This window comes from Ascaphus truei, chromosome 5 (genome assembly GCF_040206685.1).
Source record: "Ascaphus truei isolate aAscTru1 chromosome 5, aAscTru1.hap1, whole genome shotgun sequence".
Lineage (NCBI taxonomy): Eukaryota > Metazoa > Chordata > Amphibia > Anura > Ascaphidae > Ascaphus > Ascaphus truei.
In genome coordinates, this window is record NC_134487.1 from 132,335,978 (window position 1) to 132,360,753 (window position 24,776).

A 24,776-nucleotide genomic window follows, 5' to 3' on the forward strand; every position below is an offset into this window, starting at 1 on the left:
CGAGATACCACATCCAACAGAGGGAAGAAGGGAGCGGGACAACCAAAATATTAGATGACTCAGACATGTTCAGAATTTTGAATCTGTCCAGCTTTACACTTACTGACCATCATCTAAGTGTTTTGGCTAAAGGTCTCTCGTTCTCCCCCACAACCAATGGACACTTTCGAGTGGATCAAGGATATCAACCTATTCGCTCGAAAGTTGAAATTACATAAATTCTTCAAACGGAGGGAAGATAGAATGCTATCAGATGGGGTGAACCCTCTATACGTAGCTAATGAGAATCTACTTCAAGCTCTTCTTGAAGATTCTAATAAAACACATGTAGAGGGGCCGTACACCGACCTGAGACAAAAATTAAAATGTATCCCCTTTGGAGATATTTTTAACCACATCGAGGTATTTGTGGATCTCGTGACAAGGGACATTGAAGACCTCCCCAAGACCAAACGTCTGAATAATCTCAGCCCCCAAGAGAAAGTAGCAATCACAGAACTTGAAAGAAATAATGAAGTTGTCATCAAGCCATCAGACAAGGGGGGAAATCTAGTCATTATGAATAGGGAAGATTATAAGAGTGAGAATCTAAGGCTTCTATCTGATCGAACTTGTTATGAGGTCTTAGAAGGTGACCCAACTGCAAAATATAGCAAGACTCTAATGGATATTTTCAATGGGGGGCTCGCAACAAAGGTTATTTCTAAACAGGAATTTGAGTTCATCATGAATAAAACACCAGGAGTGGCGACCTTCTATAGCCTCCCCAAAGTTCACAAGAACAGACTTCCCCCAGGCAGACCAATAGTGTCTGGCATAGGCAGTTTCACTGAACGGGCCAGCGCATATATTGATCAGATTCTGCGGCCCTTTGTGGCTACTTTGCCTTCCTACATCAAGGACACCAAGGACATTCTCAATAAAATCGAGGGCGTGTTTATTACGGAGGACACCCTTTTGGTGAGCCTTAATGTAGAAGGCCTGTATACCAGCATACAGCACAAGTAAGGTTTGGCAGCAGTGTCACATTTCCTATGCACAAGAAGACAGTGGCATGCCACCCACAATAAGTTTGCTTTATGTCTTCTTGAGTTTGTACTCACCAATAACTAATTCCTTTTTAACAACAAGTACTACCACCAGATACAGGATACAGCAATGGGGACGAAATGCGCGAACTCATATGCCAACCTGTATCTGGGGTGATGGGAGTCGGAAATAGTATTTTCTGAAGAAATGGAAGAGTTCACGAGCCACATCGAGTTATGGCCGAGATTCATTGGCACATACTGACAGCGGACCCAGATATACAAGGGGCACTGTGTAGCTATCCATCAATGGTTAGCCGCAGAGCTAGAAACCTACGGGATTCATTGGTACACAGCCACTACATTGATCCCCAAGCAAGTAATTGGCTCACCTGTAAACCAGAGGGCACCTTTACCTGTCGGAGGTGTAAAGCCTGCAAAAATATCCAGGTGACCAAGACATTTACCAACCATGATGACACCAGAACTTACACAATACGTAAGTTTATCAACTGTGTCAGTGTTGGGGTAATTTACCTGGGCACCTGTCTATGTGGTAAAAAGTACGTAGGAAAGACCAGGAGACAATTTAAACAGAGGATTCTTGAGCATCTGGGTACAATTAGGAACATAAGTGATACCCCTATAGCTAGGCACGTCAACTTTTGCCAAAATGGGAACCCTGACTCTATTAAGTTTACTGGCATTGATAAATACTCACCTGGGATTCGGAAGGGGGACCGAGATGTGGACCTTCTAAAGAAGGAGGCCAGGTGGATATACACCCTGGGTACCCTGTCCCCAAGAGGTTTGAATGAAGGGTTCATTTACTCTCCATTTATTTGAAACAGTGCATAACCCATTCCCCTCAACAATAAACACCCCTCCCCCCCCCCCCCCTTATTCCCTACCTCTCCCTCGTGTGGTTTTTGGGCATTTGTATGTTTCCAGATCTCCTATCCTGGACATGGGTTAAACCCTAGGATCTGTGTTTTTATAATATTTTAAACATCATATGTTTTAAGAAGGATGTTACTAATACACAAAGCACCGTATCCTACATGAAGATACTATCACTTGTCCACACAATACACAGGACCTTTATTAAGTCCTCAGTACCTCTACATGCTAGCCTGCAGCATTATCTGCAGCAGTATGGCTTAGGCATCAATCTTTGAGGCACTGTAGTGTTTATATTGTGGTTATACACCCCCCCGATGCCACCATCTGCTGTGCAGTCAGAAGATCCTGACGTCAAGCACAGGGGTGGTACTAAGTGAACGGGGCGAAATTACCATAAGCGCAGGGGTATAAAGTCACTCACCTTTCTGGTGGGTCCCTCCCCCCTTTGTAATTGCCTTGAGGAAGCGGCTACGCGAAACGTGCGCGTCGGCAGATGGGTGCACGCGCAAGACTCACATGCCTACCCGCGAGTCAGCTGGCGGCAGTGTTTGCCAGTAACTGCTGCGTGCTTTTTATCAAAGGAGTTTCCCACACTGATCGGATGATCTAAAGGGAGCTCAGCTAACCAGGAGCTGTTACTCAATCTGTCACACAGTAGCAGTAAGCTGTATAGTAATACACCGTTACCATGTTTGTTTACCTTTTTACCTCTCATGTAATAGTGATCCTTTAGAGACCAGCTCTGACAACAGAGCTGGTGTTGGGTCAGTACCGTTTACCATACAGATACTAATCACCTTTTGGATTTCTGCAACGCAACTATAGTATCTGCAGGCTTATCTCCATCTGAGGGGTTTCTGAACAGACTCTACACTGAGTTTTTGCCTGTTTGGTCCTACTTGTGCATTAAGTGTGTATAGCTAGTATTTCACATTTCCACATTTAGCTGGAATGGGACCAATTTTTGAGATCCCTTTAACTCAGCTTCACTTTATCTAGGGGTTATCATATACCCAGTGGAACTGAGCTATATTGTTTAGACCCTGATGTTCTGGTCATTTACACCTTTAGCAACTTGACTCCACATCATTATGCCATACCTACATTTGGCCAGGACCCGCATTATTTAGTCAGATACCTTGCTACTCAGCACACTGGCAGACCTGGCTAGGGTCCACCTTTTCATGTGAAACTGCTATTTATTATCATCTCAGGGTCTCTATACTAGTACACACTAATACAGTAGAGTTGTTAGCGGCACCCTGGTTCACACTGAACAGTGGTCTATCACACCCACTTGTTCATACTGCAGTACACAATTTAGTATTTAAGTGCAGTGTATTCGAGTTTGATCAAGAACACCTAATTGAGTGTTCATACTTATAGGATCGGAGCGTTTAATTTTCATTTTAATACCCACTATTTTAATTTGGATAATAAAGAATATGTTTTAACGTGTCCATCATATCACCCTTCAGGTGTTGAGAGTGCCCATTCTAGGTTTCTGCTCTTTGTTCGTTTGTTTACTGATACTTACCTGGGGAGCACCTACACCAACCACCTTCAGACAGTTGCGGGGGTTCACCTATTTGTCTGGGCTTAAAATCTATTTTGTATGAAGACCTCTGGAGTGCCGGTTTCTCCCTGTTTTTGGAGGATGTGTCTTACATTATAGGTCTCCCCAAAGCAGGTACATGGATCCAGTGAGTGCACCTAACCTCTTTCTTCTTCATTTATTTATTGACACCATTTATCATGGCTTCTTTTTACTGGTTGAAAATGCCAGTTTTTAGATGACATTAATATACTCTGCCTAATGAACTCGTGACAAATAGATCATGCCAAAGAAAAGTACATTTGGCACAGGGACTAAAGCACAGGTTATTAAATTATTTAAAAGCCACCTGGTGTTGCATACACCCCAAGGGGTTCTAAAGAACAAAGGGGCTAATGTTTGTTTTTGGGGCGTAGTAAATGCTTTCAGCTACCAGTACCATCCACTGTAAAAAGGAAGACATGAAACTGGGCATGTTTTTTAAATGTAGTTGTTTGGTTAACAGAAATATTATAACGCTTGTAGAGCCACACACATATTCACAGACATACGTATACTTGTACACACTTGTAGACACTCATATCTACACAGAGTCGCATGTTCCTAAAGAAAGATACATACACACAAGCATTTCTTTTAAACAGGGACCCAGTGGAAAGAACTTGTCATAAGAGATAGGAACACATCGATTCTCATTTCCTGCCAAAAGTTACACCAGATCAATGATGTGACTGATCTTCTTGTGTTTGCTCCTTTGAAGAATGCTGTTCTGTGGTGTCTCCGGACTCCTGTGGAATACAGCATGCAGAACCTTGGTTAGTCAAACGGAAAGGTAAAAGGTGAGACACAGAAAGCAGCAAATTGTGAAACAAACTGTTCACGACGGGGAAACCAGACTAAAGGAGTTGAGGACAAGGCATATTGATATGTGCTCCATCATGTGATTACATAATTACTTGCAATGTCCTTTAGTAGTTCATTATGTCCAACAAATGTTGATGTAAAATAATATTTGTGTAGTTCATGAAAGAGGAATCTGTTGTAACTCTGGCCTTAAAGGAGCTATCCAACCTAATCAACCTCCATTTTCCTACAGCATTGGAACCGTGGGGTCCTCCATAGTGAACCACACTATTCTCAGCTCTGCAGAAAATAGTGAGACGTCAGTAATTATGGCACATTGTGCAACATGTAGAAAAGGATTTACTTTAAAAATGCTCTTATCTTTGATGGTTTAAGATTGTGCGCAGTGTACATCTTTCTAAAAGGAGATCATAGGAGCGATTAGGCAGTTACCTTTTGTAGGATGTCTCAACATCAGGCACAGTGCAACTACCTACCGACTCTACAAACACTGGGAAATAGTTAGGCAATGTGCTTCAATTCAGAAATATTCTAAGCTACAGTTTAAATGTAATATTGTTACTATAACAGTTTAACGCCAACACAGCTGGCATCTACAAAGCTTGAAAATAACACATAGAATTATTGAGCTCGCCTTCCCAGTAGAGGCAACAAATAAATAATACAGGAATCCACTTCAGAACAAATAAAAAATACTTTACAATAAAAGGTTCCTAGGCTCCCAGAATATTCCCTTCCTGGACAACATGTTAAAGAAACAAAATGGTATAAGAGAACCAGCATACAAAGAAATATCTGGCAATAAACTCACATGAGCTGCGTCAACGATCTATCCAGGTTAACATACAGAAGTAGGACACGTAACTGCCACGCTGTGGCGGACGTATGTATGTACTGTATGTATATCTTTATTTATATAGCGCCATTAATGTACATAGCGCTTCACAGCAGTAATATACGTGACAATCATATAAATCTACTATATATTTCTGAAAGCGTCGTATGTGGCTATGTCTGTATGTGTCTCCCTGTGTCCCTCCCTGTGTCCCTAGCGGCAATCAGATTGGACCTTAGGCCAGGCCAATGAGATTGCTCCCTTGGCCCGCCCGCCCCCGCACACCTCTCATTGGCCTGAGGCGGAGTGACGGGCCAAAGGGGGGAGACACACACACACACACACACTCTCTCTCTCTCTGTCCCCCCCTGTCCCCCCATCACGTGCGCCGCCCTGCACCGGCTCCCGGACGGAGGGGAAGCGCGGCCCTCCTGCCCCTGCCGCCAACTTCAGCCTCCTCCCCCCTCGCTCTCAACCAGCTCCCGGAAAGACGGAGTGGAAGCGAGGCGCTACCTCACCGCCGCTACCTCACCGCCGCACCCTTACCTCTCCGCAACATCCCCACCACGTGCGCCGCCACCCTGCACCGGCTCCCGGATGGAGGGTAAGCGCGGCCCTCCTACCCCAGCCGCCAACGCTCCCTTACCCCCCCGCCACTCCCTTACCCCCCCGCCACTCCCTTACCCCCCCGCCGCTCCCTTACCCCCCCGGCGCTAACTCCCCTGCCGCTAACTCCCCGGCGCTACCTCTCGGCCGCTAAGTCCGCTGGGGGGCCAAGCAGCCTCCTCGGATCTGCGGCAGTCCCACTCTCCACCACCTCTCACTCCCGTCGTGTGTGTGTGTGTGTGTGTGTGTGTGTGTGTGTGTGTGTGTGTGTGTGTGTATGTAGGGACATTTTACTCCTGCCAACAATTTGTGCCTCACTTTCACCCCTACCCCTGCCCTTCACCCCCCCCTACCCCTGCCCTTCACCCCCCTACCCTTCACCCCCCCCCCACGCCTGCCCTTTGACTGACGCACGCACACAAACCCTGACTGACGCACGCACACACCCTGACTGACGCACGCACACACCCTGACTGACGCACGCACACACCCTGACTGACGCACGCACACACCCTGAATGACGCACGCACACACCCTGACTGACGCACGCACACACCCTGACTGATGCACGCACACACCCTGACTGACGCACGCACACACCCTGACTGACGCACGCACACACCCTGACTGACGCACGCACACACCCTGACTGACGCACGCACACAAACCCTGACAGCCGCACGCACACACACCCTGACTGACGCATGCACACACTGACTGACGCATGCACACACTGACTGACGCATGCACACTCTGACTGACGCACGCACACACACACACACACTGACTCACGCACGCGCACACACACACACACACACACACACACACACACACACACACACACACACACACACACACACGTACTGACGCACGCACACAACCCCTCACAGCCGCACGCACACAACCCCTGACAGCCACACGCACACACACCCTGACGCACGCACACACACACACACACACACTGACTGACGCGCACACACACACACACTGACTGACACACACACACTGAGTGACGCACACACACACACACACACACTGACGCGCACACACACACACACAGACTGACGCACACACACACACACAGACAAACAGACTGACGCGCACACACACACACAGACGCGCGCGCGCACACACACACACACACACACACACACATTGACTGGCGCACACACACACTGACTGGCGTACACACACACTGACACACACCGCACACACACACACACACACACATACACACACACACACTGACTGACACACACTGACTGACGCGCGCGCGCGCACACACCCCCACACCCATGCACACACACACACACAGTGACTGACTGACGCACGCACACACACACACTGACTGATTGCCGCACGCACACACTGACTGACGCGCACGCACACACTGACTGACTGAGGCACACACACACGCACACAATGACTGCGTGTGTGTGTGTGTGTGTGCGTCAGTCAGTCAGTCTGTGTGTGTGTGTGTGTGTTTGTGTTTCTGCGTCAGACTCACTGATGCGCGCGCACACACACACACAGTGACTGACTGACGCACACACAATGACTGACGCACACACACTGCATGAAGCTGTAAAGGGGGACAAACAGAGCTGTAAAGGAGGAAGGGGGGGGAACTGGATTGATGTGAATGGGGGACAAACAGAGAGAGGGGGAAGGGGAGAGGAGAGAGAGAGGAGCGGGAACATAACATCCCGGGCAACGCCGGGTCTCTCAGCTAGTAATACATAAAGGGGAGAAGTGCTTCAGATATAAAAGTAACATTTACAAAAAGGAGTCCCTGCTCCGAAGAGCTTACAATCTAATTTGTTGGTAGGGAGAACGTACCGAGACAGTAGGAGGGCGTTCTGGTAAGAACATCTGCAAGGGGCCATGGTTAATGTACAGTATGAGCTGTTAATTATCAGCCATGGAGCTACTTCCTAAGGCCGCGTCCATGTTTAGTGCTTGCGGGCAGAGGCGCGCTTCTGCTCGGCACTGAGCCCCTACAGCCGCAATGAGAGCGGCTTTAGTAGGGGCTCGCCTACGCTTCCGCGTGCTTGCGGAAGCGTAGGTCTTAGGGAAATTTTTACTTTTCCCGCTTGCCAGCGCGCAGGGCCGGTCACGTGAGCGGTTTGCCCAATGAGGGCGAACCAGCTCCGTGACGTCACTGGCCCACCCGCTGACACGCCCCGACACGCCCCCAGACGGCGCGCTGTTTAAGGCCAGGGAAAGCACCCGCTTTCCCTGAGCCTCAGCGCGCCTCCGCCCGCCTGCCAGAACCATGGCCGAGGCCTTAGCAAGTGTGTTTTAAGTTGGGTCTTAAAGGTGGATAGAGAGGGTGCTAGTCGGATATTGAGAGGAAGGGCATTCCAGAGCTGTGAGAAAGGTTTAAGGTGGGAGAGGGCTTTAGATACAAGAGGGGTAGAGAGAAGACATCCTTGAGCAGAACACAAGGGTCAGGATGGTGTATAGCAAGAAATTAGGGCTGAGATGTAAGGAGGAGCAGAAGAGTGTAAAGCTTTAAAAGTGAGGAGTGTGATACAGGATTTGATAGGAAGCCAGGAGAGGGATTTCAGCAGGGGAGACGCTGAGACAGATTTAGGAAAGAGTAGAGTGATTCTGGCAGCAGCATTTAGGATAGATTGTAGGGGACACAGGTCAGAGGCAGGAAGGCCAGACAGCAGGATGTTACAGTAGCCGAGACGGAAGAGAATGTGGGTCTGTGTCAGAGTTTTTGCAGTCGAGCAACAGAGAAAAGGGTGTATCTTGGTAATATTGCGGAGGAATAAAAACGGCAGCTTTTTGCTACCTTTTGAATGTGGGAAGAGAATGAGAGAGAGGAGTCGAGTGTGACCCCTAGGCAGCGTGCTTGGGCTACTGGGTAAATGATAGTACTTCCAACAGTAATGTGGAAGGAGGAACTAGGGCCAGGTTTAGGAGGAAGTATGAGGAGCTCAGTTTTTGCCATGTTAAGTTTAAGGCGGCGGAGGATGATATAGCAGAGAGACATTCAGAAACTTTAGTCTGTACAGCAGGTGTAAGGTCAGGGGTTGAAAAGTAAATTTGTGTGTCATCAGCATAGAGGTGATATTTAAACCCAAAAGATGTTATTAGGTCACCTAGAGAGAGTGTGTTAAGAGAAAAGAGAAGGGGTCTCAGGACAGAGCCCTGGGGTACCCCAACAGAGAGATCGATAGAGGAGGAGGAGGTGTTTGCAAAAGAGACACTGAAAGTATGATGGGAGAGGTAAGAGGAGATCCAGGATAGCTCTTTGTTACGAATGCCAAGAGTATGGAGAACGTGAAGGAGAAGAGGGTGGTCAACAGTATTAAATGCAGCAGAGAGGTCGAGTAATATGAGCAGTGTAATGACCTCTGTCTTTGGCAGTATGGAGGTCATTAGTTATTTTACTGAGGGCTGTTTTAGTGGAGTGAGCAGTGCGGAAGCCAGATTGTAGAGGGTCTAGGAGAGAATAGGTGTTGAGAAAGTGGAGCAAGCGAGAGAATACAAGACGTTCAAGGAGTTTACAGGCAAAAGGCAGGAGGGAGACAGGTTGATAGTTAGAAAGACAGGTAGGGTCAAGTTGCTGTTTTTGAGTAATGGCATGACTGTTGCATGTTTAAAGGAAGAGGGAAAGGTACCAGAGTAGAGGGAGGAATTAAAAATGTGTGTGAGCGTAGGGATTATAGTAGGAGCAAGGGGTTTTAGGAGATGGGAGGGAATGGGGTCAAGAGGGCAAGTGGTAGAGGGAGAAGAGGAGATCAGCAACGACACATCCTCCTCCGTGACAGCGTGTAAAGGAATGCAGGAGGAGAGTTAGGAAGAGGTGGTGTAGGATGGGGTAGGATACAGTGGGGATGGCCTGACATATGGATTCCACCTTTTCTTTGAAATAGTTGGCAAAGTCCTGAGGTGAGATGGAGGAAGAAGAACAAGCAGCAGGGTGTGGTCTGAGTAGGGAGTCAAAGACAGAAAAGAGTCAGCGTGGATTAGACTGGTGCGTGTTTATTAGTGAAGAAAAGTAGGTTTGTTTAGCCTGAGAGTGGGCAGAGTTGAAACAGGATTGCATACATTTGTAGTGAAGGAAGTCTGTGAGAGTGTGAGATTTCCTCCAAAGGCGTTCAGAGGAACGAGTGCAGGAACGCAGCCTGTGCGTTTGGGAATTTAGCCAGGGTCTGGGGTTCAAAGGACGAAAACGGCAGAGAGAAAGCTGGGCATGTAGATCAAGAGAGGAGGATAGGGCAAAGTTGTAGTTCCTGACCAGGTTTTCAGGGTCTGGAGCAGCGTTGAGAGAGGAGAGGGAGGAGTGTAAAGTGGAATCAAAAGCTGGTAGGTTAATAGAGCGCAGGTCTCTGCAGAACCATGGGGTAGATGGAGGTGGAGAAGGGAAGAAACAAGAGAGAGAAAATTAGATGAGGTGATAGTCAGAGAGAGGAAAAGGGGAAATGGAGAAATCAGAGAGAGAAGTTTTTTAGTGAAAACCAGATCTAGGTAGTGGCCATCCTTGTGGGTGCTGGCTGCAGTCCACTGTTGAAGGACAAAAGAAAAGGTTAGAGAGAGAAAGCAGGAAGCCCAAGGGAGAGAGGGGTCATCAATATGGCAGTTGAAGTCCCCAAGGAGAAGAACAGGGGAGTCTGAGGAGAGAAAGAAAGAGAGCCAGGATTCAAAGTGAGAGAGAAAGACAGAAGGGGGATGAGTAGAGGTAGGTGAGCGATAGATGACCACCACATGGACAGGGAGAGGAGAGAAAATCTGGACAGTGTGAGCCTCAAAGGAGGGAAAATCCAGAGAGGGAGGTATTGGAAGGGTACGGTAGCGGCAGATAGAGGAGAGCAGGAGCCTCACGCCTTCACCCCTGCCATCATGGCGTGGAGTGTGGGAGAAAGAAAGGCCACCATAAGAGAGGGCAGCTTCCAGAGCAGAGTCAGACTGAGTGAGCCAGGTCTCAGTTATAGCAAAGAGAAGCAGAGATTGAGAGAAAAATAAGTCATGCACAGAGAGGAACTTGCTAGAAAGGGAGCGAGCATTCCAGAGGGCAACTAGAGAAAGGGAGAGAGGAGGGAGGGTGGCAGGGGATGGGTATGAGGTTAGAGGGGTTGACACCAGAATGAGTAGAGGTTGCAATTGGCACGCGAGGATGAGAGCATGTTAAAATAAGGCAGGGACCAGGATTGGGAGAGATATCCCCAGAAGCAAGGAGAAGAAGCATGAATAGAAATAGAATGTGTGAAGCTGATTTGCAGGGGTGTGTTTTAGTGCAGGGGATATAGCTGTGTAGTGTTAGAGTGCTCAGGTAAGAAAGGAGTTCATGTGAACTGAGAAGTGGTGAAGGAAGGAGAGATGGAGATACCGTGTTTCCTCCATTGTAAGACGCCTTCGATTGTAAGACGCACCATCGATTTGGCCCTTATAATCGAGGAAAATTACTTTTTCACTTACCATGTTTCAGAAGAGGTCCCATGTCAGCGGAGGATGAAGCGGGCGGCGGCGGCAGGAGAGGTCCCACGTCTGCAGGTGAATGAAGATAAGAAGACAGCGGGCGTGCGGTGGGTGCGGCGGCAGGAGATCATAATAGCAGGAGAGCTGAGCAGGAGCAGAGCGGCATAAGGGAACGGCTTGGGAGGTACACACTATAACCGGAAGTCAGACACCGGTCAACTTCCGGTGTTACAGTGTGCACCTCCCAAGCCGTTCCCCTATGCCACTCTGCTCCTGCTATTATGATCTATTAGCCACCTCCGCCACCGCACGCCCGCTGTCTTCTTATCTTCATTTACATGCAGACTTGGGACCTGTCCTGCCGCTGCCACCACACTCCCGCCCGCTGTCCATCTAAAACCATCTGCAGACATGGGACCTCTCCTGCTGCCGCCCGCCCGCTTCATCCTCCGCTGACATCCTGAAACATGTTACTGCTGCGGCAGAGTTTATTCGAGCATTTGCCCGTTCTCTGCCGCAGCAGTAGCCTGGCGCGCGCCCGAGAGTGACGGGCGCGCGCCGAAGCAGCGGAAGAGCGCGCTCCGATCGGGGCGCTCTCCCTACCGCTGCCGGGTCCGCCGGGTCCCCCGGAACCCCCTGCCGCTGTCCCGCGATCGCGGGACACCAGGGCTCCCTCGGGGAGCCCCTGGACGCGCGTGCAGGGGGCGCACGCTCCCGAAGACGCGTGACCGCGCGTCTATGACGCGCGGCACGCCGAGGGGCGGCCACTAGCAAGCCGGGAGATTTCCCGGCTTGCGGTACCGACCACACTCGAATAAAGTGTGTCGGTACTGTAAGTGAAAAGAGGGGGTTTGTACTGTAGTTTTTTAATACATCGATTCTAAGACGCACTCCGATTTCAGATATGTGAAAATCGAAAAAAAGGTGCGTCTTAGATTTGAGGAAATAGGGTATATGAATAGAGTTAGAGACATAATGAGGCTGGTAGAAAGAAGTACGTATTTTGACAAGAAGAAGTGTGGTCAAAACAAATAAAAACAGTATTGGCGGCATGGCAGCAACACTTTAGTGCTTAGATGTGCAGTCTGGGATAGACAATGTCCTCCTTTCCAGCGTAGTTCAAAATCCAAGAATCAGGGCCAGTAGGTGTTGTGCACTTGTTTCACTCCTGTTGAACTCCCTGTTCAACTCCACACTGCAAGCTACTTTAAAAATGCTGCTTGCCCCTGCATTGCTGCTTCCCCAGTGTGTCTCTAGCTATATAGGTCTAACAAGTCACCTGACTGAATTAAATTCAGCCCAACCAGCTCAATTAGCACATGTCAGGCACAATTGGTCATTTTAAGAAGGGCGTTGTCCTGTCTAGTGATAATGCACCAGAAGGGTTGATGCGTTGTATATGTCTAGCTGCAATGCGCCAGCAGGAGAAATAACATGTGCTACATCTGTACTGTTTCACAATATGGCCAATGCAAAGTATTCCAACATTTTGTTTGTATGCAAGTTCCTTTATGTCATTTTTCTACTTAGAAAGCTTGACATACAAATGTCAACAATGTACGCAGCACATCAAAAAAGAAACAATATAATACAGGAAATTATAGTACAATAAGTGCAATAAACAAAATCAGACAGTAGGAACGGAAATTCCTGCTCTGGGAGGGGGTATGGCGACGACAATCTACGTGGTATGATGGGAGACTTACAGAGAAAGCAGGTGAGGGAATAAGTGCAGTAGACGGCAGTGGGTGGTCATAATGGTTGGTGGGAGTGGGTGTGGGTGCGGGACCCTAGCCATGGGTCCAGGTTATTCAAATGCTTCATTCAGAAAGTGTTTTTAGGTTTGACTTAAAGGTAGGGAGAGAAGGGGCTTGGCGCATATGGAGTGTGAAGGAGTTCCTTGGGTAAAGAGCAGTGAGGGCAAAAGGTTTAAGGCGAGAGAGAGCAGTGGAGGTGGAAGTGGTGTAAAGGAGACAGTTATGAGCAGAGTGCAGGAGACAAGCAGGGGCATCAGAATCAAAGTTTATGTGTAGGGAGGAGTACATAAGTGGAGAGTCTTGAAGCTAATAAGCTGAACTTTGTGGGTGATCCAGATCTTGATGGGAAGATGGTTGATGGATTTAAAGAGAAGAGCAGACAGTTCTGGGAGAAAGTGAAAGTATTCTAGCAGCAGAATTGTGGATAGAATGGAGCAAGGAAACAAAGTTGAGAGACAGGGAGCCCAATTACCAGTATGTTACAATAATCCTGACAATGGTATCCAATTTATAGTGAATTACAATAATTCAGACAGGAGAGGATAAGGGCATTCATTAGACTAGAGTTTTACCAATAGAGTGACAGAGGAAAGAGTGGATCTTGCCAATGATACGGAGAAAGAAGCAACGTGTTTTATCCAGAGCATGAATGTGAATGGAAGGGGAAGAGTAAAATGTCATACCTTGGGGACATGCTTTGGTGACAGGATAGATAGTTTTCCATTTAATGCGATGGCAAAGGGAGATATTAGGAGAACATATGACCAGCTCAGTTTTAGACATATTAAGTTTAAGGAGACGGAGCACAATGCACTAGGATATAGAGGCAGTTATTGGATTGCAGTTCTGAGGTTAGGGGTGGATAGATATCTGCGTAGAGGTAAAACCTAAAGTGAAAGGAGTTGATTAGGTCACCAAGTGATAGTGTGTAGAGAGAGAAAGGGACAAATCACAGCACAGAGCTAAATAGAATTGGAAGAAGAAGAGAGTGGTCAAGAGTATAAAATGCAGCATAGACATCAAGATTTGGGCCATAATGTTGATTACACATGTAACTTACCTGTACATTGCCTTCTTCTCCTGTACTTGGAAGAGATTTCTGGGGTGTATGAAAAGCCTTAAAGGGAAATGGAAAAAAAAAATCAGTAAACAAGATGGAAATTTTATGGTGGCCTTCTGTTAATAATGTCCAATTATGTCAGTGTGCACACTCACCTTCTTTGCTTGCTGGATCTCCTCAGTGGATTTGGAACGACCCTTCACCCCTTGCTTCTGTGGAGAGGAGGACTATCCACACAGACAAAACACATGGGTAAGGATTTCATCCACAAAAATTAAACAGCGGAAAAGCTCCCTCTTATTCATTGATCTTAACTAAATATCAGACTGTGAAAAGATTAGGTGTTGAATGGTGACTTTTGTTCACATATAGCACCTGTTTACAATGGTGAAAATAATTATCCAAAATAATCCAGGTCATTTGCCACATTGTATTTGCCTTGTTAGAGCCTCAGGGATGTGAAGGTCCCTCCAGTACAAACAGTCGTTACCTGTGCTACATTTTACTATAAAGCCAGAATTGTCAACTCGTACTGAATTTCTGTGAGTCTCCCTAATTTGAATTATTAGCGTAAGCAGCCTCATATACTTTTAATGGAGTCCCACTGTTTAAGGTTAATACTTTTCCATGCAAATGCCATTTGTGCCCCAGAACCTGCAAAACTCACTGATTTGTGACAGTTCTGTAAAGCATAAAGATGCCCAGTCTCCCAGTTTACCCAATACTGTCCCGATTTGCACAGATATGTGCAAAAGTAAAAATAACTGAATAATACCTGTAGACAGCATAACTGGTTTGTTAAAATGCCCAAAGCAAAGTTTTCATTTAAATAAAGCAGCACAGATTAGATTTTTAGGGCAGTCTCCTATCATATTGCTGGGCCTGTAAATCGCTCCCAGTTAAGCCTCCCAGGAATTTGTTATCTTTAATAAAAGCAGCACTGCAGTGTTAAACACAGAACAAATCCAAGACAAAATCACCCTTACCGAGGGGAGAGGTGAATCAGCGGGCACTACGGTGCAGAAAAAGGTTGCAGAGGCTGGACTGGGCTGTAAAAATACTTTATTCAAACATGGATAAAAACAAGAGGAGGGGTGACAAACCCCTGCGCCTCTAACGCGTTTCACCCAAGAAATGGGCTTTCTCAAAGAGTAACGTTACTCGTGCACAATCCCCTGAAATACCGGAAGTAAACCGGCCGTGACGTCACTCAGCCAATGAGATGCGAGTGTTCCCAAGATGGCATGATGGGAAACTGCCATCTTGGGAACACTCGCATCTCATTGCCAGGTTCACTGGCTCATATAGTTGCTGGATTTTTACAAGGGGTCTAGGAGGGTCTCAGGACTTCCCCCAGACATCCCTCTTTATCCTTGCCAGACCGTGTTCCAACTAGGGGTTAATCTCTATAGCTCCATGCATTTATTCAGGACATCATGTGATCCGGTATGCAGTACTTTATTCTCATAAGTGGGTTAAATGCTCTGTAGCACTAGTTAATTGAGGGACCCTACCTCAATATTTCTATGTTACAGAACAAATCCAAGTCAGGGATCCTGAGGACAGTCTGTACTATAATAACTACACTGAAATAAGATCATCAACACCATAACGCCTACGGTACTTGTTACATGCTCAAAGTCAACAGTGCTCTACTAGCTGATATGAAAACATTGGAAACAAGATTAGGATGGGCTGCAGAAGGAAATAGGAAGTTGACCAACTGATCTAGCCACTACTGTGTGCATTTCCAAATCTGGTTTATGATAAAATAATCAGTACAAGACAGAAAAACAGTATTTAAACTCAGTATTTAAATGGCAATGCGATAGGAAGCCGCAACGGCAAATGTTGCAGATCCCTAGTGGTCAGCGGGACTCACGAGATTTGACAGCAATCTTTATTTTCCTATCAGCAGCTTTAGACTCCGGTAACAACGCTATTTTTCTTCTTTTTTTTATTATTGATTATGTTGTTGAGCTTTCCATATTATAAAACACATCACAAACAAATACGGATTAAGTATATAAATGAGAAAAAAACACACAAAAAAAACCCTTAAATAAATGATATATTAAATGAAAAGAACAGTTAAACTAAACCACTAGTTCGATCATAATTCAATCCTACCTGAACTAATGCAAAGGTTTGTATCTGACTCCATATCCTTCCCACTCTTAGCTCAAAGCCAACAGCACACCCCATTAAAACCCAGCTCATAAGGAAGCACCTACCCAACAAGTTCATACCCACCTTTACCTCTTTGTTTCAGTGGCCTACATCAGCTATTCAAAATGATCATTTCCTTTATTCTTTTGCAGGCTCTGGATGGTCTTGTCTCAGCCATCTCAAAATGCACCAGGACGTCTGCTCAAACACCTGCATCATCACTACATTACCTCTTTATCTCTGTGTGACAACATTTAAATAAAAGAGTCCTATTTGTAGGGGGGAAAAAATGTTTCTGTATTTTGTTCTTTATTTATTTCTGCTTCCAATTTATCCAACGTAAATATATATATATTTATTATATGTTATAAATATAAGATATTTATGTAACATATCCAAGGTGGGTGGGTTCTCTTGTACCCATTGAAACTATGGTTTTCCTAGCTGCAAGTAACGCTATATCCCCCAAATGTTGGTATTCGCGACACATTTGGTAGGCTTCCATTATTCTAGATTCCCAAATATCGACAAAACAGTTTTGTTTTTAATTATTTAAACGGCAATTACTTTAGTACAGTAGTTTTCTGTATATATTCCAAAACGTGGTCCGAGAATGTTGATATATTAGGGCATTCCCATAAGCAATGTTTTAAGTCAGCTTTAGGCCTTGCCCCCGCTGCCTACTACAGCGTCCGCCACAGCACGGACGAGAGCCCTCCCCTCAATGGCGCCGGGCCCGCTGCGAGGGGGGCCTGCAGCGCTCGGGCGAGAGTTGCTCCTGTTCTCAATAGAATTGAGAGCAGGACTCGCGTGGAGCGATTAGGCACGCCCCCCGGCGGTTCAGCCAATGAGGGCGAACCTGCCGGGTGACGTCATGGCCGCGCCCCCATCACTCCCCCGCCACGCCCCCCCCCGGTCTCTCTTCCTGCAGTGAGCTGCAGACCGGGGAATCGGCTGAACGCGCCGCTAATATCGCGGGCGCGCGTTACAGCGGAGAGACCGGGGCCTTAGCCTAAGGTAGCATTTCTGGGACTTGTTCATGATTCTATCTGTAACTTTGTAATTTAGGTTAAAGGCAAAGTAAGCATTGTGCAATCATTTCAGTTGCCTCTCTCCAGGTTTCAGAAATGATTATTTTTCTAGTTTTTTTTCTATCAAGGCCCCTTGAGAATTAAGGGGGTCATGCACTAAGGTCCGTTAAGTCACTTTTAGAGCGCAAAGTGCTCTTAGAATGTGATTTTGCGCTCAACCCGATGCACTAAGCAACACAAACAGGCACTTTGCGCTCTAAAACTGACTTTTTTCAGGAATTTTTTCTAAGTCCAACTTTGCTCGTTCGTAACCCTGTTTGCATTAAATTCTGCCCTTAAGCAGGATGCACTAAGCAACGCAACCTTAGCGTACGCGAAAGTTGCGTTGATCAGAACACGTCAGGTCAGAGTAGACGCAAAAAAAGCTGGACTTAGAAAAAATTATTGCTTTTCATTTTTGCATGCGCAAAACCCATACATAAGGCCGACGGGTGTCCCCGGCTGACCCAGTGGGGGTCCCCGAGGGAGCCCGGGGGTCGCGTGGGTGTCCCCGGCTGACCCCGCCTCACCAAGCGGGGGTCCCCACGGGTGTTCGGGGGTCCCTGCGGGAGTCCGGGGGTCCCCGCGGCCGTCCCGAGGTCCCCGAGGGAGTCCCGGGGTACCCGCGGGACTGCGGTACCAATGTTGCGCCTCAAAAAATAATAAACAATATTTATAACTAAATACACCCTCCTAACACATACTATACAGTAATGGGCAAAATTACTATTATCCACTTATGGATAATAATGCATTTGCCCATTTTAAATACATATAACTTTCAATAAATACAGTAAAAACATATTCCACTTACCTTTTTCAGGCGCCCACGATGAAGGCCGTCTTCATCCTCATCTTCATCCTGCCCTTGCCCCCTCCGATGTTGCAAAACATACGCAAGAATAAAAACATCCAATGTAATGTCCCCTAACCCCTTAATCACCATAGCGGTTATTAACCGCTACAGTCATTAAGGGGTTAACCCACCCTCGCCCACCACTCGGGAGGCCTACGTACCCTCCCCCACTACCCCCCCACCCCCTGAGACCTAAACACCCTCACCCACTACCCAGCCGGGAGGCCTACCCACATACCCTTGGGGCCAATACCCCCACCCCCAGTAATCACAATAAAAACAATACACTGTCCCACAATAAACATCATTCTATTTATTAAATACATAACCCACCCCCTGTGCCCCCCCATAAATACATGATTTATTCTTTTACATACAGGGTTCATACCCCAGGCCCACGTGAGTCCCCGGTGGGCCTGACGGGTCACCTCACAGACCTACAGGTTACCAGCAACATGTTTCACAAAGGGTCTGGAGGCCTGTTGGTGGGTCCCGCCAGGCGCCATGGGCCACCAGGTGGTCTCCACGGGTCACCGTGGGCCACAATTGGGTCCCCACGGTAGGCCCGCGGATGTTTGGGGGCCCCGGGTCAGACCCACAGGTGTCTGAGGGGCCTCGGGTGGTTCCCATGGGGGTCTGGGGACCCAGGGGTGGTCCCTACAGGTCCACGGTGCCCCAACAGATGTGTGGCCACCGGTTCTTCCCCACAGGTGTCCCCCGTGGTACCCGTGAGAAGAATGAGGAGACCTCAGGTGGTCTCCAGAGGTCTCTCGCAGACCAAAGGAACCAACCCAGTATGTAAAAAAAATAAACCGGACCTATACATTCAATACATCAATCCCCCCCCCCCCCAACACATACAGTACAATAATGTGCAAAATAACTATTATCCAGATATGGATAATATATTATTTGCCCATTATGAAACACATAAAACATGCATAAATCAAAACATGAATTTGTAATCTTAAAATCACCACATCGCATGTTACAAAATGTTCCAGCATGGATTGTAAATATAAACCAACAAACCAGCAGCTACACAAATGTATATGAAATGTCACACAATTGCATTGGATGTGTACATGATGCAATTAATCATGTAACACTATGCAAAATATATGTAACAATAAAATACACTATGAACAATGTCCCCTAACCACCAATGCCATCATGAAAATCAAATAGAAACTAAGCATCATCAATACAATTAGCATCAATCAATTAATCCATTTCCTCAAACAATTACAATACAATACAAATCAATTATACAATTCCCTATTCAATTCCTAAAGCCAAACCATTGCCAAAAGAATTCTAATTTAAATTAACCATCATATTTCTAATCTAACTACCAGAAATAAGCCATTACAAATAACCTGTAACTAAATACAAATTACATTATTCACAACAATGACAAAATAAAGCTGATAAATACATTAGCCATACATGAAAAGAACATAAACATTAGCAAAACAATCAATTATTATCCCTGTATGTCTATCCATATAGATAGATAAACATAACATACAGGGGCAATAATAGAGCATAAAATACAATGCATTTACATCCAAAAATCACATATAATACACCCATTCAGTGTCCGTGAATGTATGTATAGCCATTTTTACATACTGGGTTGGTTCCTTTGGTCTGCGAGAGACCTCTGGAGACCACCTGAGGTCTCCTCAGGCTTCTCACGGGTACCAGGCTGCGTGGTCCACAGGGGACACCTGCGGGGAAGAACCGGAGGCCGCGGATCCGTAGGGACCACCCGTGGGTCCCCAGACCCCCGTGGGAACCACTCGAGGCCCCTCAGACACCTGTGGGTCTGACCCGGGCCCCAGACATCCGCGGGCCTACCGTGGGGACCCAATTGTGGCCCATGGTGACCCACGGAGACCACCTGGTGGGCCATGGCGCCTGGCGGGACCCACCAACAGGCCACCAGACCCTTTGTGAAACATGTTGCTGGTAACCTGTAGGTCTGTGAGGTGACCCGTCAGGCCCACCGGAGACTCACGTGGGCCTGGGGTATGAACCCTGTATGTAAAAGAATAAATCATGTATTTATGGGGGGGCACAGGGGGTGGGTTATGTATTTAATAAATATAATGATGTTTATTGTGGGGCAGTGTATTGTTTTTATTGTGGGTTACATTGGATGTTTTTATTTTTGTGTATGTTTTGCAGCATCAGAGGGGGCATGGGCAGGATGAAGATGAGGATGAAGACGACCTTCATCGTGGGTGCTTGTAAAAGGTAAGTGTAATATATATTGACTGTATTTATTGTAATTTATATGCATTTAAAATGAGCAAATGCATTATTCATATGTGGATAATAGTTTTTTTGCCCATTACAGTACTGTATGTGTTAGGGGGTGGAGGGGATGTGTGTTGTATATTGCTATGTTTATTGGGGGCAATTGTCCCCAATAAACATGCTAATGTGCTTTAACCCCTTCACTGCCTTAGCGGCTATCCGCTATGGTAATGAAGCTGCATTAATGTAAATTTTAATAATAGTGTGCGGGAGCAGGGGGTCCTCTGAGCTGAACCGCATTGATTTCTGCCTCAGAGACTCCCTGCTTCCCGAGTTACAGGCCCCGGTTTGGGGCATTGGTGCCAGTGTCACTGCCATCTTTATAGAGCCCACGTCGCGTCTTGGACGCTATAAAGATGGCGGCGACACTGGCACCCGATGCCCCATACCTGGGCCTGTAACTCGGGAAACAGGGGCTCTCTGAGGCAAAAATCAATGCGGTTCAGCTCAGGGGACCCCCTGCTTCCGCACACTATTATTAAAATATACATTAATGCAGCTTCATTACCATAGCGGCTATCCGCTATGGTAATGAATTATTGTTTATTGTTATGTGTGTTTTAATACTAGTGTAGATGTGCAGGGGGTCTCCTGAGCTGAACCGCATTGGTTTCAGCATCGGGCACCCCCTACTTCAGGAGATATAGGCCCCTTTATGGGGTGCCGGTATCCCTCTGCAGAATTTAAATGTCCCGGTCACATGACGCGGGAGCTTTAAAGTGCAGGGGATACCGGCACCCCATAACGGGGCCTATATCTCCTGAAGTAGGGGGTCCTCGGACCTGAAACCAATGCGGTTCAGGTCCTGAGACCCCCTGCTCATGTACACTATTATTAAAATGTATTTATTTAGTGTAAGATCGCCTGTAACAGTCTTGCATGGAGATACAGAATCTCCATGCAAATGTTACATGCGGCTTTTTTTCCTATCAGCTAGCGTACGTAAAGGTTAAGAACGCTAGCAGGGGGAAAAAAAGCATCACGTACGCTGTGGCTGTTCTGAGCTATTTTGAGCAGGTACGTTAAAAAATGGGCTCAAGGCCTTAGTGAATCGCGTTCCCGGCTTCACTTTTTAACAAACCTGCTTTTTGGAAAATCAGAACGCAAAGCCATTGAGCTTAGTGCATAGCGCCCTAAGTCTCTATCTGAAATTCCTGCGAAACCGTTACTCCAGACTTCCAGAGCTATTTGTAGTACTCATATCGTGGTCTTTATCTCTTAGTAAGTTATACACATCTGTGACCGAGGTTCTATTGTCTGGAGAAACTAAAGAAACTAGCAAACATATTATTTTTTAGAATTTCTTTTTTTTTGACCATTTTCTAGCTTTTTGCATATAGGAAAAACTGAGTTATGTCGCCCTTTCCTCTCCCATAGTTCTTCAAAGGTCAGGAATCTCTCCTGATCTCTGTTTATCAATTTCCAATACATGTTAACCCATTATTTAGCCACATTTTAAAAGCTACTTGACCGTGGCTTGGCAGAAAGTTATCCACAGTGATCAATATTGCCCAGCACGCTCCTTACTTGCCAAAAGTGTATATCAGACACTCCAATTTGTGCCACATACTCTTGTACACCTGATGAAGGGAGGTTGACTCCCCCCGAAATGTAGTGCTTGCTCTTTCACTTTGCATGTGATTCAATATACTGCGCAGTTTGTGCATATTTGGACACCACACTTGTTGTGATGTTACTTCAATTCTTTGTCTGGCAGAAAGTTACCCCATATTGGCCAAAACTTAGAAATTGTGTAAGATAATACCAAATTAGAACGTATTGCCTTCCATGTGGCATACGTATCTCAAAGGCAGAGATCCTCATTTCGTATGTAATATCTCTTAGGCCAGGGATACAGTAGGCGCTCGTGCAACAGAGTGCATAGCATCGAGCGGGCCTGCTGCAGAGGCGATCCGAGGCCTCAGAATTTGGAGCAGGAGACGCAACGGGGAGGCGTGCCATGAGCGGTTTGCACTCATTGGCTGAACCGCTCACGTGACCCCGCGTCGCACGACAAAATCTAATTATTTTGACGCGTGAAATATCGGCTGCGCCGTCGCCCCTGCACACTCTTGGTTGTCCTCATTGTGGCATGGTCATATGTTCCCGTGTGCGGTCACGCTAAGCATGGATGCAGCTTTAATGTCACAGGTAGGACCTGCTGTTGTTCCATTTCCATGTTCCCCAGGCTCCAGTCTCCTGCATATCTCACAATGCAGGCCAACTGATACTTTCTAATGTCGGGAATGTTTAACCCCCAAGATTCTTTGGAGAAATATACATTTTTCAAGGCTATTCTGGGTCGCCCCCTCTTGTGACCCTCCCTGCCCAGGTTCAAGGAGGCTACATGGGTGTACTGTGTGTGGCTACTCCGCATGGGTTACCTTGACTCAGGGTGCTAGATTCAGATGGTTGGTGATGAGGTAGCAAGGTTGTAGAATAGTGGGCGCCTGAAATTTTTGCCATATAACAGTCTTTTATTCAGATCCCCGGGCACGGAGACCTTTCACATCTCCAGACATTGTACGATTTTATATCAAACATGCAGGATTTCGGTTTCTTCCATCAGTGCCCATTGTTAACACTATAATGGAGGTCTAATAACTTAGTTTCTTTCTTGTATTGGACCCGGACCCCCTTTGTTGCTTCGGGATACTCTTTGCTATACATCTGTTAACACTGGACCCCTACGGGAATCTTGATGGGTCTTTTGTAAGTGATCACTAGACATTTAGCCTGTTTGGGAGCTGCCACTTCCTTACAGACTGATAGGAATGTTAATGGAGATCCGTAGTTACAGCTGATCCGCCGACACATGGAGTCCTCTGGACCCGAGGCCTTCTGAGGCATGCCGGTTTCCTATTCGTTAGCTTGGTTGGACTCCCTTCTGCTGGGATCCTAACTAATAAGGACACTGTCCATATCTACCGCACAATATAATGGGGGGGCTTGGTCAGTAATATTACTTTAAGAACATATGTATCTTCTCTCCCAGAGGCTCCTTCGGGAACCAAACCTTCTCCTTCTCTAATATACTCCTCTGTGATCCTATTGCAACACAGGGTGGGGGCCGATACACTCCAACCTTCTAGTAACCCATTGGTAGGAGTGTTACACTGTTCTTATCTTTAGTATCAGAGAGCTTAATAAGCAATGGTATCATTTGTAGTGGGTGAAGTATTCTAGCAAAGCTATCCATATTGATCAATTGGCACCACCCTGACAGATTCAATGGGAGATTTCGCCAACCTTCCAGCACCTTATTTACCACCTCAAAAAACATTTTTATAACTAATTAAATATCATTTCTTCTGGTCCATGTCAATGTTAATACCAAAATATTGTATTGACTTTGATATTGTAAAGTGTACTTTCTCATCACATGCTATGTCATTTTTATTTGAGAGAATTAATATTTCTACTTATGTTACATTTACTTTGAACCCTGAAAATATGCCAACCCCCCCCCCACCCCCAAAAGCTTTGTGTTCATTACTTATAGCCTCCTCAGGGTTAGAGACCTATAGTAGCAGATCATATGCAAACAATGCTAATTTAGCCTCTGACTTGCCTATTTGAATTCCCTTAAAACTCCCCATTTGTCTGATATTTGGCTAAAGGCTGAATTGCTAAATTAGAGCGCAAAGATGCCAAGGGGAACCCTCGTCTCATACCTCTATATAGTTTAAACTCAGGAGAGAGCAACCCCGCTGTTCTTAGCCCTGGGTTCAGCATACGCGCAGATGTACTTACCAGAATGCCCTCCTACTGTCTTTATGCGTTCTTCCTACCTACCAATTAGATTGTAAGCTCTTCGGAGCAGGGACACCTCTTCCGAAATGTTACTTATATGTCTGAAGCATTTATTTCCATGTTCTGTTCTTTGTATTATTTGTTATTTATATGATTGTCACGTGTATTACAACTGTGAAGCGCTATGTACACTAATGGCGCTATATAAATAAAGAAAGAAATGGAAGCAGGCACACGGTCTGCCAGTGAAGGGGCTGCTCTCTGCATGTCCAGCAAGCTGCAGGATCGCCATCTTTGCCTGTTACAGGCATCAGGGAGGCTGTCTCTTCACAGGTACCCATGATCCCCCTCTGGTGGCACATGACGTCATCACGCCACGTCGCGCTGGCGTTCTAACGTTACGTTGTGGGCGTCGACATCCAGGAGCATGGCAGCAGTAATCGTGGAGGGGTGAGTACCTATCAGTGTATATATAGTGGTGTGTTAAGTATATCCTGTAGCCCTCTCCTTGATAAAGGCAATTTTTGCCGAAACTTTGGACCCCTTGGCGGCACATTAAATT

The 24,776-nt window shown here is 46.5% G+C and overlaps 1 long non-coding RNA gene across 1 annotated transcript in view; it reads right to left on the minus strand.

Annotated features, from left to right (window-relative positions):
- Positions 1-3,420: 3,420 nt before the first annotated feature.
- Positions 3,421-24,776, minus strand: part of LOC142495399 (uncharacterized) — a 31,257-nt gene continuing 9,901 nt past the window's right edge. The window contains exons 3-5 of the long non-coding RNA XR_012801729.1: positions 14,197-14,268; positions 14,042-14,098; positions 3,421-4,274 (exon numbers count right to left, since the gene is read on the minus strand). This is a non-coding gene — a long non-coding RNA (uncharacterized LOC142495399). The remainder of the gene's footprint in view (positions 4,275-14,041; positions 14,099-14,196; positions 14,269-24,776) is intronic.